Source organism: Bos indicus, chromosome 2 (assembly GCF_029378745.1).
Source record: "Bos indicus isolate NIAB-ARS_2022 breed Sahiwal x Tharparkar chromosome 2, NIAB-ARS_B.indTharparkar_mat_pri_1.0, whole genome shotgun sequence".
NCBI classification, from domain to species: Eukaryota; Metazoa; Chordata; class Mammalia; order Artiodactyla; family Bovidae; genus Bos; species Bos indicus.
Genome location: NC_091761.1, coordinates 60,213,504 through 60,228,958, shown reverse-complemented (window position 1 = coordinate 60,228,958; position 15,455 = coordinate 60,213,504). Strand labels below are relative to the sequence as shown.

Genomic DNA, 15,455 nt, shown 5'->3' with positions numbered 1-15,455 from the left:
TATAATACTATAAAATGCTTTTTGGGACATATAGCTTACATATTTTCCATAAAATTAATCCATAAATCATGTGCAAAATGTATCAAATCCAAAAGAAATAGCTTTGACCTTAGAATTGCTGCAGCGGTGGTTTGATGATATACTACCTACTACATCAGCAGTACTCCAAAGTACATAAAATGTGCTTCCATACATTCAAAATGTGCAAACACTTAAAACAAATGACTGCTTTCAAAAAAAAAAAAAGATTAAATGATTCAGAGGTTTTTCGTGTGCAATTATAAGTATTTTTAGGACTATCACAAATGCTGCAATTTTTAGTTATTTTCACCAGTTCCCTTGAAATACTCACTAATCACTTAAAAATGTTTGCTAGATCTACCTTATGATCTCTCTTTTTTAAAAAAGATTATCTTTATTTTCTGATGTTCCTGCTTAATAGCTGTATTAAATGTCCAGATGTACAAATGTACAAATGTCCAGAAAGGTTTTAATGGAATGTCAACACACATCATCTTTCGGTTATATCTTTGTTTTATGTCACCAACATGGTAAGTACATGTGCAATTTTTTCTGAGAAATACTAAATTTCTCTTTTTTTAGCTAGAGTATCCAACTTATGAGGGATGAACTGTAAATGATGGAAATGTTATCATCATTACCAGTGTTGCAAAAAATGGTTATTCACTTACATTGAATGAACTGTAACAACTTTCTGTGATTTTTCAAAAACATAAAAAGATATACCTGTAATAAGTAGAATTTTTGCTTAACTAAGGTTATTTTGAATACCTCCAACTGCTACATAGGGTCTGTAGAACAACATCATTCTGCAAGTATTAAATCAGAATGGTGTGTGCATTCCATTCCCAGAACAACTTAGCAAAGAGCTGGAATATCATTGAAAGGGTATTGAGAGGGTATACCTATCATGAATGCAAGGTGAAAAAAACCCCCACAAAAACAGCCATCACATTTAGAGGGATGATGACTCATCTCTACCAGATTTCTCATCTGTTTCACTGTGGCTGAGCTGAAACTTTCTCTCTGCTTCCCTCCCATTTGATTAAAAAGATCAAGATACTTTGGAATGAATTGCCCACACCATTCCCATTTTCTACCTCTATCTTTGCAAAGAAAGTGTGGTTATCACTTTCTTCTGTTCACGAGAAAGCTCATTTTCTGAGTGAATAATTTTTCAGATTCAAGGTTTCTGAAGCTTTTGTCGGTTGGATGTGGAGCAACTACTCGTTATTCTTTATATTAACATTATTTTAGCTAAGTTTTCTTCCTCTCTGAGATTCTAAGCCATCTTTGGGCTTAGAAATGACTTCTTGTATATCACTTTTTTATATTTCTAATTTAATTTTGATATCTATATTTTCTGCTTAGCATTTTCTTAATACTAAGTTGAATTAAGTTTATATATGAATACTATAAGTAGTGCTATAATGCTGCAGTAATAAATAGTATCACAGTGCTAATTATAGTATTTACATTGTACTGTGATGCTATTTATAGTACTTAATACTGAATTGAATACTTCATATAGGAAGGTACTTTTCCAACTCTTCAAATATTTTATGCTTATATACTAAAATTATTTAAATATAAACAGATGCTAGATTATTTTGCTTGGACTCTGAAGGCCATGTAAAATAAAGCTCATGTTTTTTGAACTGAAAATATATATCATATATATATATATATATATATATATATATATACACACACACACATAGATAGATAGAGGTGTTTATACCCAATACATACAGTTGAGCCTCTGTATCTGAGGTCCTATATCTTTGAACTCAATGAATTTCAGACAGAAAATATTTGGGAAAAAAAAATTCCAGAAAGTTGTAAAAAACAAAGCTTGATTCTGCCACATGCTGGCAACAATTTACATAGCATTTACATTGTATTATGTATTATAAATAATCCAGAGGTGATTTAAAGTATACAAGAAGATGTGCATAAGTTACATGCAAATATTATACCATTTTATATAAGGGACTTGAGCATCCATAGATTTTGGTATCTGTAAGGAATCCTAGAACATATCCCCTGTAGGTACCAAGAGACTATTGTGTAGATATTATACACACACACACACACACACACGCACACACATATATATGCCTGCCAATGCAGGAGACATAAAAGATGCGGGTTTGATCCCTGGATTGGAAAGATCCCCTGGAAGAGGGCATGACAACCCACTCTAGTATTCTTGCCTGAAGAATCCCATGGACAGGGAAGCCTGGCGGGCTACAGTCCATGGGGTCACAAAGACTCAGTTGTGACTGAGCACACACGTCAGCATACATTAAACACACACACACACACACACATATATATATGGCTTCTCTAGTGGCTCAGACAGTAAAGAATCTGCCAGTAATGTGGGAGACCTGGGTTCGATCCCTGGATTGGTAAGATTCTCTGGAGACAGGAATGGCTACCCAGTCTAGTATTCTTGCCTGGAAAGTTCCATGGACAGAGGAGCCTGGTGGGCTATACAGTCCTTGGGGTCACAAAGAGTCTGACAAGACTGAGCGACTAACACGATTGCTACTATTATATATATATATTATATATATAATATATATATTAAGAATATTGCACTTTTATGCTAAAAGGACAGACCTTTCTGAATCTAGTTTGTTTTACCATGTAACTATAGTCTGCTATTTTTATTTTTCTCACTTCTGTATCTGAAAGTCCTGTTTTTATTTCCCAACAGGTCTTAACCTGTTGTTCAGTCACTCAGTCATGTCCAACTCTTGTGACCCCATGTACTGCAGCACACCAGGCTTTCCTGTCCTTCACCATCTCCAGAGGTTGCTCAAACTGATGTTTATTGAGTCAGTGATACCATCCAACTATCCCATCCTCTGTTGTCCCCTTCTCCTCCTGCCTTCAATCTTTCCCAGCATCAGGGTCTTTATTAATTGGTCAGTTCTTTTCATCAGGTGGCCAAAGTATTGGAGCTTCAGCATCAGACCCTTCAATGAATTTCAGGGTTGATTTGCTTTAGGATTGACTGATTTGATCTTCTTGCAGTCCAAGGAACTCTCAAAAGTCTTCTCGAACACCACAGTTTGAAAGCATCAATTCTTTGGCACTCAGCCTTCTTTATGGTCCAACTCTCACATGCATACATGACTATTGTAAAAAGCATAGCTTTGACTAGATGGACCTTTGTTGGCAAAGTAATGTCTCTGCTTTTTAATATGCTGTCTTGGTTCATAGCTTTTCTTCCAAGGAGCAAGCATCTTTTAATGTCATGGCTGTAGTCACCATCTACAGTAATTTTGTCACCCACTAAAATAAAGTCTGTCACTGTTTCCATTGTTTCCCCATCTATTTTGCCATGAAGTGATGGGACCAGATGCCATGATCTTTATTTTTTGAATGTTGAATTTTTAGTCAGCTTTTTCACTCCCCTCTTTCACGTTCTTTTTCACACTCCTCTTTCACCTTCATCAAGAGGCTCTTTAGTTCCTCTTCACTTTCTGCCGTAAGGGTGGTGTCATCTGCATATCTGAGGTTATTGATATTTCCACTGGTGATCTTGATTCCAGCTTGTGCTTCATCCAGCCTGGCATTTTGTATGATGTACTCTGCATATAAGTTAAATAAGCAGGGTGACAATATACAGCCTTGATGTACTCCTTTCTCAATTAGGAACCAGTCCATTGTTTCATGTCTGGCTCTAACTGTTGCTTCTTGACCTGCATACAGATTTCTCATGAGGCAGGTCAGGTGGTCTGGTATTCTCATCTCTTAAAGAATTTGCCACTGTTTGTTGTGATCCACACAGTCCAACAGTTTTAGAATAGTCAGTGAAGAAGGCGTAAATGTTTTTCTGGAATTCTGTTGCTTTCTCTATGATCTAGTGGATGTTGGCAATTTGATCTCTGGTTCATCTGCCTTTTCTAAATCCAGCTGAACATTGGAAGTCCTCGGTTCACATGCTGCTGAAGCCTGGCTTGGAGAATTTTGAGCACTACTTTGCTAGCATGTGAAATGAGTGCAATTTTGAAGTAGTTTGACCATTCTTTTGCACTGCCTTTCTTTGGGATTGGAATGAAAACTGACCTTTTCCAGGCCTGTGGCCACTGCTGAGTTTTCCAAATATGCTGGCATATTGAGTGCAGCACTTTCACAGCATCATCTTTTAGGATTTGAAATAGCTCCGCTGGAATTCCATCATGTCCACTAGCTTTGTTCATAGTGATGCTTCCTAAGGCCCACTTGACTTCTCACTCCACTTGACCTGGGGGCCTAGAAATCACAATTTTGTTTTTTCCTCTCTTCTCTTCAAGACAGGAAGAGAAGATAAGTATCTTCTCTTCAAGCCTTAAGAAGATAAATATGGATTTACCTGGCTAAAGTACTTCCTGCACTAACAAGTTGTATCTTAAGATTGCTGTTTCCTACATGCTCACATGTTTGCAATGTGAGAAGGCAGTATAAATAGTGCAGTTTGTACTAGCTGCATTCTTAGAGTCTGGTAAAGCGTATTTAGAGGACATTAACAATAACTTTAAGAATGTTAAGGAAGATGTTTTGAAATAGGGCTAATACATAAAGCAGTATCTGCTGTGGTCATATCACCTATGGAAAGGATAATCCCAAATGTTCTTATTTATGTGTGAAGATTTTCATCTTATTTAATGCTTCAGAAAATAAAAATGTTTTCTTGGCCACTTTCTTTGGAAAACCACTCAGAATTTTTTTCTTAACTTTGTATAATTTTAACAGAAAACCGAACTCTTACCCATAGTTTTTCATATCATTTTGCATTTGGGACTCAAAATGGTGATAGAGTTATTGCTCAGTTTGGAATTTAAGGGCTGTGTGACTTTAAAATTGTCCTTTCTCAAGAACGTTTCATGAGTTTTGAAGTTGTAGAAGTGGAAAGTGATTGGAATATTTGACATTGTCTCTGTGAGATTTATTTGAGCATCTTGTTAAGACGTCCCCATTCAAAATCACTAGATGGAAGGGGGTTGAAAGCCAGTCAAGTTCCAGCACACCTGATGAGAAGGAATTATTCCTCTGAGCTGGGCAACAGGACTTGGCTGCCCCCTTGTGGACAGTTCCCACTGGTATAAGCCTGGACCCTTTCCGTGGAAAAGAGCTGCCAGTGCTTTTGGCCATTAACAGGCACTCTTGCGGGGTCCATTTCCACAGTCTCTTAGGCATAAACTAAATGGGGCAGTTGGGTTATGTTTGACTTGTGTTCAATTTGTTGAGGAAGTTGGATTTAAAAAAAAAATTTAGAGTGCATTTGACTTACAGTGTTGTGTTAATTTCTGTTGGGTATTGCGAGATGTACGGTTAGTTGGGTTGTGTACTGCAAAGTGATTGTTACTCGTGTACATACATTCATTCTTTTCCGATTTTTTTCTCATATAGGTTAATGCAGATGATTGAGTGAGTTCCCTGTGCTGTACATAGGTCCTTATTGGTTGTCTATTTTATATTTTTGATTTGCATTTCTGTGGGGAAGATATGACAAATCTTTAGAGCTTGTGCATGAGCAGAGTACACTGAATGAAGGGGAAAGCATGGCACGGCCTGTGCTGACGGTTCTGCAGAAGAGGGCTGAGGGCAGGGTTTCGCTCCACAACTCCAGCTGTGTACCTTCTACAGTTGTGCTCTGCATAGCAGGTTGCCCTGTAGAGATGGCTATCTACTTAGCTGGGAAGTCCACAAAATCCAGTTTGTCCCTGTGTAGGATACAAGGGTGAGATTAAATTACCTGCCTGAAGCCACATAGCTAGGAAGTGGAAGAACTGCAGCTCAAATCCAGGCTGTTGGATTGTCAAGTTCAGGCTGTCTTTAGAGGGAAGGAGGAAGAGGGAGAGAAAATGGACCTTAATCAAGTAGCACTGAAATATGTGGGAGGGTAGCCCTGAAAATACGGTTATTGAAAGTTAATAAAACTGGAGTAAAGGTGAGACATGTAGCCCGTAAACCTTGCTTTGGCCAGTCAGAAGTTGGACATAGAACGCTGAGTACACATCAGTGGTAGTTCGATTCATCTTCTTTAAAAAATACTCATTTTAAAGATGTGGAACATGGGAGTAGAGCTCAGGCTCTTGGCCCGAGGTCCTGGATCTCCCCTTACTACCGCTGGGATCCTACACAGTTCATGTGGCTTCTTTGTAGAATGGACAAGCCACCCATCTCCTGGGATTTTTTTCAGGATTAAATGATGCAGTGATGATTGGGGCACTTTTGCTCCTACGGTACAATTGGCAGTGTCTGGAGACACTTTGGATGGTCACAACTGGGGATGGGGGGGGTACCAGTGCCATTTAATGTGGAGAGGCGAAGAATGCTTCTAACCATCCTGTAATGCACAGAACAACCCTCCACAACAAAGAATCATCTGACCAAGTGTCAAATGACAAACTTGAGGTCAAAAAATGTGTAAGTCAAGAGCCTGGCGACAGATAACACCTCCCACGTGGATCTGTTGTTCATTCAGGGCTCGCTGTGTGGCAGGCACTGTGTCAAGGAGCTTTACATGGATCATCTCAGTTCTCTCCAGCCTGTAGGTTAAAACGGTTGATGATGGAGGCCAAAAATGCTGCTTAAGGTCACAGAGTGCTGAATGGCAAAATTAAGATGTGGACTAACATCTGCATACCTCCGAAGCATTTCCTACAAACCTGTTTCTTCCTGGTTTAAAGTAGTTGTTGTCCTTGGCTCTTCACTTTAGATAGTTAAAAGAATAAATTAACGTAAGCATTTAGGGTGAGTTTGTCAAGATGTCCCACCCACGACACTGTGCTTCTGCCCACCCATGCCTGGGGCATCAGGAAAGGCCCTAATGTTCTCGTAGTTCCCTGCTGCTTCCTACTCCCTAGTCAGGACAGGCCTCCAAACCAAAGAGTGCTCCGTCTGTAGTCAGCCCTTAGGAGAGCTAAACGTTTGGCCACACCATGAGTGATGCCCTGCCTCCACTGTTTGTTGTGGCTCTCACAAGAAAGAAGCAAGTCAAAGAGGCGATGTAGAAGTTCACTCCCAAAGGGGCTGTCCAGTGATGACTCCAAAGGCCGGCTAGTGCTTAAAATGTGTTCCAGTGGAAAAGCAGACAGGACCTCTGGGATCACCATCAACCCCAGACAGTATATAAAAGCTAATTGTGATACTTCCCCTCCGCTAGATGACAGCAAAGATGTAGCATGATCTCTTTCTAGGACCTAGTAGATCGCTTGCCTGGCATATCCCATGGTTTATGTGGTCTAGTTGGAAAAAGTAAATGACAGGGATACATGCTGAGACTACGTCTGTCTTGAGCAGAGTAAGGAAAAAAAAAACACCTCAAATAAATCTTAATGTAGATTAGGAAGTGTGGACTTCAATTACTTCCAAGTGGTATAAGCTTTTGATAATGTGTTTCAGCAGGGTAGGAATTATGAGGTGCTCAGACTAATTCTCTGAAATCACAAGAGGGATAAAGAGTTCTAATAGCATGTTACAGTAAGCTAGTGCCCAGGGAGTCGAATTTTATGGTTCATATTAAATTTCCTCACATCGAGACCATGAATTAAGTATTGATTTTTGGAGAACACAGATTTAACAGAGTATAGTTCACTCTAAAAGGACAATGAATGTAAATTAATCACTTTGTGCATGATTCAGTATTTCAGCAGTTTCTGTGTGGTCTCTGTATGGAGAGAGAAAAAGTTTATTATGTGTTGGATATTAGTATGCTGACGTTTGTATTCATAAGCATAGTATTTTAAATAAGGGAGACAGTTGCCCATTTGTGGAGAAGAAAGAGAAGCAGAAAAAGATTTCTCAAGGTCCTTGGTGGTGGGATGAGCTTGGAAGATGCTGGAAAGCAGTTCTGTCTGTAATTGAGTCGATGCATATTAGGAGGACTATTGAGATGTACTAATGAAATATACTCAGAGGTTAACTGAATTAGTAGAAAACATACATGTGGCATTGTGTGTGTATGTATGTATGTACGTATTTACACATACTCATAAGCTCAACAGAATGGGAAAGACTAGAGATCTCTTCAAGAAAATTAGAGGTACCAAGGGAACATTTCATGCAAAGATGAGCACAATAAAGGACAGAAATGGTATGGACCTAACAGAAGCAGAAGATATTAAGAAGAGGTGGCAAGAATACACAGAAGAATTATACAAAAAGATCTTCATGACCCAGATAACCACGATGGTGTGATCACTCACTTAGAGTCAGACATTCAGGAATGTGAAGTCAAGTGGACCTTAGAAAGCATCACTATGAACAAAGAGCGCAGGTGATGGAATTCCAGTTGAGCTATTTCAAATCCTTAAAGATGATGCTGTGAAAGTGCTGCACTCAATATGTCAGCAAATCTGGAAAACTCAGCAGTGGCCACAGGACTAGCAAAGGTCAGTTTTCATTCTAACCCCAAAGAAAGGCAATGCCAAAGAATGTTCAAACTACCACACAATTGCACTCATCTCACATGCTAGCAAAGTAATGCTCAAAATTCTCCAAGCCAGGCTTTAACAGTATGTGAACCATGAACTTCCAGATGTGCAAGTTGGATTTAGAAAAGGAAAAGGAACCGGAGATCAAGTTGACAACATCTGTTGGATCATCAAAAAAGCAAGAGAGTTCCAGAAAAGCATCTACATTGCTTTATTGAATACACCAAAGCCTTTTACTGTGTGGATCACAACAGACTGGAAAATTCTTCAAGAGATGGGAATACCAGACCACCTGACCTGCCTCTTGAGAAATCGGTATGCAGGTCAGGAAGGAACAGTTAGAACCGGACATGGAACTACATATTAGTTCCAAATCAGGAAAGGAATGTGTCAAGGCTGTATATTGTCACCGTGCTTATTTAACTTATATGCAGAGTACATCATGCAAAATGACAGGATGGATGAAGCAAAAGCTGGAATCAAGATTGCCGGGAGAAATATCAATAACCTCAGATACACAGATGACACCACCCTTATGGCAGAAAAGAGGAACTAAAGAGCCTCTTGATGAAAGTGAAAGAGAAGAGTGAAAAACTTGACTTAAAACTCAGAAAACGAAGATCTGATCCTATCACTTCATGGCAAATAGATGGGGAAACAGTGGAAACAGTGAGAGACTTTATTTTGGGGGGGGGGCTCCAAAATCACTGCAGATGGTAAGTGCAGCCATGAAATTAAAAGACACTTGCTCCTTGGAAGAAAAACTATGACCAACTTAGACAACGTATTAAAAAGCAGAGACATTACTTTGCCAACAAAGGTCAATCTAGTCAAAGCTATGGTTTTTCCAGTAGTCATGTATGGATGTGAGAGTTGGACTATGAAGAAAGCTGAGTGCCAAAGAATTGATGCTTTTGAACTGTGGTGTTGGAGAAGACTCTTGAGAATCCCTTGGATTGCAAGAGATCCAACCAGTCCATCCTAAAGGAAATCAGTCCTGAATATTCATTGAAGGACTGATGCTAAAACTTCAATACTTTGGCCACCTGATCACGAAGAACTGACCCATTAGAAAAGACCCTGACGCTGGGAAAGATTGAAGGCGGTTCAAGAGGGGGACAACAGAGGATGAGATGGTTGGTGGCATCACCAACATGATGGAAATGAGTTTGAGTAGGCTCCAGGAGTTGGTGATGGACAAAGGAGCCTGGTGTGCTGCAGTCAATGGGGTCACAGAGTCAGACACAACTGAGCAACTGAACTGAACTGATAAGATCATACATATATATTCAACTCATACATATGTACTATGTCTATGGTTATATTGCAATTATGTATGTTTATTTATATACTACATAGTATACAAGTGAAGTCGCTCAGTTGTGTCCGACTCTTTGCGACCCCATAGACTGTAGCCTACCAGGCTCCTCCATCCATGGGATTTTCCTGGCAAGAGTACTGGAGTGGGTTGTCATTTCCTTCTCCAGAGGATTTTCCTGACCCAGGGATCGAACCCGGGTCTCCTGCATTGTAGGAAGACACTTTACCATCTGAGCCACCAGGGAAGCCTGGTATCAGATCAGATCAGATCAGTCACTCAGTCGTGTCCGACTCTTTGCGACCCCATGAATCGCAGCACACCAGGCCTCGCTGTCCATCACCAACTCCCGGAGTTCACTCAGACTCACGTGCATCAAGTCAGTGAAGCCATCCAGCCATCTCATCCTCTGTCGTCCCCTTCTCCTCCTGCCCCCAATCCCTCCCAGCATCAGGGTCTTTTCCAATGAGTCAACTCTTTGCATGAGGTGGCCAAAGTACTGGAGTTTCACCTTTAGCATCATTCCTTCCAAAGAAATCCCAGGGCTGATCTCCTTCAGAATGGACTGGTTGGATCTCCTTGCAGTCCAAGGGACTCTCAAAAATGTTCTCCAACACCACAGTTCAAAAGCATCAAGTCTTTGGCGCTCAGCCTTCTTTGCAGTCCAACTCTCACATCCATACATGACCACAGGAAAAACCATACCCTTGACTAGACGAACCTTTGTTGGCAAAGTAATGTCTCTGCTTTTGAATATGCTATCTAGGTTGGTCATAACTTTCCTTCCAAGGAGTAAGCGTCTTTTAATTTCATGGCTGCAGTCACCATCTGTAGTGATTTTGGAGCCCAGAAAAATAAAGTCTGACACTGTTTCCACTGTTTCCCCATCTATTTCCCATAAAGTGGTGGGACCGGATGCCATGATCTTCGTTTTCTGAATGTTGAGCTTTAAGCCAACTTTTTCACTCTCCACTTTCACTTGCATCAAGAGGCTTTTGTGTTCCTCTTCATTTTCTGCCATAAAGGTGGTGTCATCTGCATATCTGAGGTTATTGATATTTCTCCTGGCAATCTTGATTCCAGCTTGTGTTTCTTCCAGTCCAGGGTTTCTCATGATGTACTCTGCATATAAGTTAGATAAACAGGGTGACAATATATAGCCTTGACGAACTCCTTTTCCTATTTGGAACCAGTCTGTTGTTCCATGTCCAGTTCTAACTGTTGCTTCCTGACCTGCAAACAAATTTCTCAAGAGGCAGATCAGGTGGTCTGGTATTCCCATCTCTTTCAGAATTTTCCAGTTTATTGTGATCCACACAGTCAAAGGCTTTGGCATATTCAATAAAGCAGAAATAGATGTTTTTCTGGAACTCTCTTGCTTTTTCCATGATCTAGCGGATGTTGGCAATTTGATCTCTGGTTCCTCTGCCTTTTCTAAAACCAGCTTATACATCAGGAAGTTCACGGTTAACATATTGCTGAAGCCTGGCTTGGAGAATTTTGAGCATTACTTTACTAGCGTGTGAGATGAGTGCAATTGTGTGGTAGTTTGAGCATTCTTTGGCATTGGCCTTTCTTTGGGATTGGAATGAAAACTGACCTTTTCCAGTCCTGTGGCCACTGCTAGTTTTCCAAATTTGCTGGCATATTGAGTGCAGCACTTTCACAGCATCATCTTTCAGGATTTGGTATAGCTCTACTGGAATTCCATCACCTCCACTAGCTTTGTTCGTAGTGATGCTTTCTAAGGCCCACTTGACTTCACATTCCAGGATGTCTGGCTCTAGGTCAGTGATCATGCCATCGTGATTATCTGGGTCATGAAGATCGTTTTTGTACAGTTCTTCTGTGTATTCTTGTCATCTCGTCTTAATATCTTCTGCTTCTGTTAGGTCCATACCATTTCTGTCCTTTATCGAGCTCATCTTTGCATGAAATGTTCCTTTGTTATCTCTGATTTTCTTGAAGAGATCCCTAGTCTTTCCCATTCTGTTGTTTTCCTCTATTTCTTTGCACTGATCGCTGAGTATATATAATGAAATATGTAAACTATAGTTTGCATAAGAAATGTTGTTGTTTAATCACTCAGTCGTGTCTGACTCTTTGTGACCAATGGACTGTATGTAACCTGCCAGACTCCTCTGTCCATGGGATTTCAAAGTAAGAATACTGGAGTGGGTTGCTATTTCCTTCTCCAGGGAATCTTATGGACCCAGGGATTGAACTTGCATCTCTTATATTTACAGGCAAGTTCTTTACCACTGAGCCAGTGGAGAAGCCCCATGCATAAGAAATAGAATTGTCTAAAACATATAATTTATATATATAATATTAATGTCATGTGTACTATACCTTTAATATAATATAATGCTAATATAATTGCATAAAATATGTATAAACCAGTCCTGTTTATTGTGTATTATTGTAGAATATCAGATTCATGTAATGGTCCCTGAATGGCATATAGACAATAGGCTGTGTTCCAAACTTGGAATCAGTGATTACATTGTTGCAATTCACTAACATGTTGCCAGCAAAGTACACCTTGTTATATCCTGAAGTAAAACCCAACATGGTGGCAGTTGGTTGTTTAGTCACTCAGTCCCGTCCATTTCTTTGCAACGCCATGGACTCTGCACAATTTTCCTGCTAGGCTCCTCTGTTCTTGGGGTTTCTTAGGCAAGAAAGAGGAAAGCCCATTGGAGTGGGCTGCCATTTCCTTCTCCATGGGATCTTTCTGACCCAGGGACTGAAGCTGCATCTCCTGCACTGCAGGCAGATTCTTTACTGACTGAGCCCCATTGAAGCCCCAAACACAGCATAGTACAAACTATGTCTGAAATGATACAGAAACTCTAAACCTTGATGTGTACTACATTTTAAGTCCTTTTACTGAACTGTAAATTAATGATGTGTTCAGGGACTGTTCTGAATTGGCTCGTGCCTTTTTGCCGTTAAGCCTTGGCACATTCCATGTGCTTTGATCTTGTGTTTTAGGTCTTTGAAAGTGCTCAGCTATTGCCTAACAACTGCTATCTCTGCTGTGTGCTTTGTGTCATCTCCTTTGTGGACAGGTGGCAGATTTTTTACTTCTTCTGAAGCATTCTTTGTTTTGTGTGTTTGTATCCTGGGAGGAATGTGTGTGCTAGTCTTTGGAAGTTGCTATTTAACCTTAACTTAATATACAGACTCTGAAATTAAAATTATAAAAATGTTTTTCTTTCATGTTATCTCAACTTATTAAGGTTATAAAATATGATCAAGTACCTCAGCTAACAAGACAAAAGCATCACATATGCAAAATATTTTCTCTGTGTCTGCCTCTAGGGAAAGAGTGAAGTCAGCAAAGGTACTTGTGAGTGGTACACACTAGGGATAAATTCTTGGAAATTCACATGTACATTAAAAGCTTTTATGTACATTGGAAAAGTCCTACAAAGAAGAAAACCTTAAATTTGGTTTAACTCTGCATTGTCCCCAAATTTATTTAATAACAGAGCCCTTCTTTGGATTTTTATCTCAGGGGATGTCTTTGTTCCTCTGAAAATATTTTAGGAATTCCTGAATGATGACATGTCATCTCTGATGAGAATCTGATAATACAGGAAAGATGGGGAGATAGAACAGTATTTTCTTGTCCCCAGGAATGGTTAAAATCCAGCAGGTTTTTTTTTTTTTTTCTTAATCACTTGTGTATTAAGTCTACAAGTGATTATTAGTTGTTCAGTTGCTAAGTCATGACTGACTTTTTGCGACCCCATGGACTACAGCACGCCAGGCTCCTCTGTACTCTGCTGTCTCCTAGAGATTGCTCAAATTCATGTTTATTGAGTTGGTTATGCATCTAACAAGTTCATCCTCCATCACCCCCTTCTACTCCTGGCTTTAATCTTCCCCAGCGTAAGGGTCTTTTCCAGTGAGTCGGCTCTTTGTGTCAGGTGGCCAAAGTAGTGGAGCTTCAGCTTCAGCATCAGTCCTTCCCTTCAGGGTTGCTTTCCTTTAGGATTGACTGGTTTTATTTCCTTGCTGTCCAGGGGATTCTCAAGAGTCTCCTCCAGCACCATGATTCAAAAGCATCAACTGTGGTGCTCAGCCTTCTTAATGGTCCAACTCACACCTCCATACACAATTACTGGAGAAACCATTGCTTTGACTGTATGGACCTTTGTTGGCAAAGGGATGTCTCTTTTGATCTATCTATGTTTGTCATAGCTTTCCTTCTTTTCCTTTCACTTTCCTAAGTGACTATTACCTTATAATAATTATTATTTTCATTATGTGAATGCAAACTACCCCCATATCTCAAATGACATTTCTTCAGTTCACTTTCACTGTAAATTAATTCCCACAAAGCACTCTGGGAAATTCCCATCATGCCTGAGTGGGTGGGTTGAGGGGCTAAAAGGAGTTGACCCAGGCTTCAGGCCACTGCCCTGTGCTCACCTAGCTAGAAAAGAATCATGAGGATGTATTTTCTCAGTGTGCTATCCATCAAAGGGCTTGAATGTCCCATAGGACTCTCAGCTTAATGGGTGGTTGGGGCTATATTTATTGTTACTCCTCTGATTCCCCTGAACTCTTATATGTGGTAGTGATACTCAGTACCCATCTCAGCTAAGAACTTTGGGTGCACCACTGTGTAGACTGAATAGATCATGAACCCAGGTAGGTCTTCTTCATCTCATGCCAATCCATGGCAACTTATAAGAATGTCTGATGCACCCTCGCTCTTGAAGACTTAGGCTGCCAGTTCTCCCAATGGCAACCTTGACCTTGATGAAATACTTTCTTGAGGTTCCACTTCTTTCAAGAGGGACAATGTCTAGTCCAGATTTTCTTGTTTAATATTTAGGCAGCCAAATATTCAAGTTCTTTGTATTGATTTTACTTGAATTCAGAAATGAATCAGCTTTATCTGTTCTTTGGTGATTAACTTTCATTTTGTTCCTCAGTCTCATTCTGCCTAGAATTAAGCACTGGCCTTAGAATGAGTGGCTTAGACGGTAAAGAATCTGCCTGCAGTGTGGGAAATCTGGATTCAATCCCTGGGTTTGGAAGATTCCCTCAAGAGGGGAATGGCTACCCACTCCAGTATTCTTGTCTGGAGAATTCCATGCACAGAGGAGCCTGGCAAGCAACAGTCTTTGGGGTGGCAGAGAGTCAGACATAACTGAGTGACTTTCAGTTTAGAATGAGTAATGGCAAGGAGTGGGAGGTTCCTCTGTTTGGATTCCACCAGGGACCAGACCTGGTGGGCGTCGTCCTTTATCTCTCTACCCTCCTGCTTCTGCCTTACTGACTGGATGCATTCTTATGGCATTACACTTCTAGTTCTTGCAAGATTTCCTCCGAATAAATGAGTGAAACACCTCCAGAAAACTTAGATATGCAAAAAAGATACTTTTTTCATTCATTTTTAGATTAGTTTGATTATTTTGAGCCCTCTTACCACTGGAGTCCCTCCTCTTTTCTCTGGGAAGTCTACCTGTTCCTCAACTATCCGTTCATACTGGCCACCACTTGGATGGCCCTTATTCTTGGTAGCTGTCAACTCTCTCTAGAACTTCTGTGTCATAGCTGGTTCTTTGTGTAACTTTTCCACTGTGCTGGATCTCTCAGAGGTTCCCACTGGCCCTGGCCTTATCTGCCTGGACGTCCACAGCTGCCATTTTCTTTCTGGG

At 40.3% G+C, this 15,455-nt stretch overlaps 1 protein-coding gene across 1 annotated transcript in view; it reads left to right on the top strand.

Moving 5' to 3' along the window:
- The window catches only part of THSD7B (thrombospondin type 1 domain containing 7B), a 1,073,031-nt gene that overhangs the window by 305,396 nt on the left and 752,180 nt on the right, over nucleotides 1–15,455 (top strand). The gene's annotated exons all lie outside the window — the stretch shown is intronic.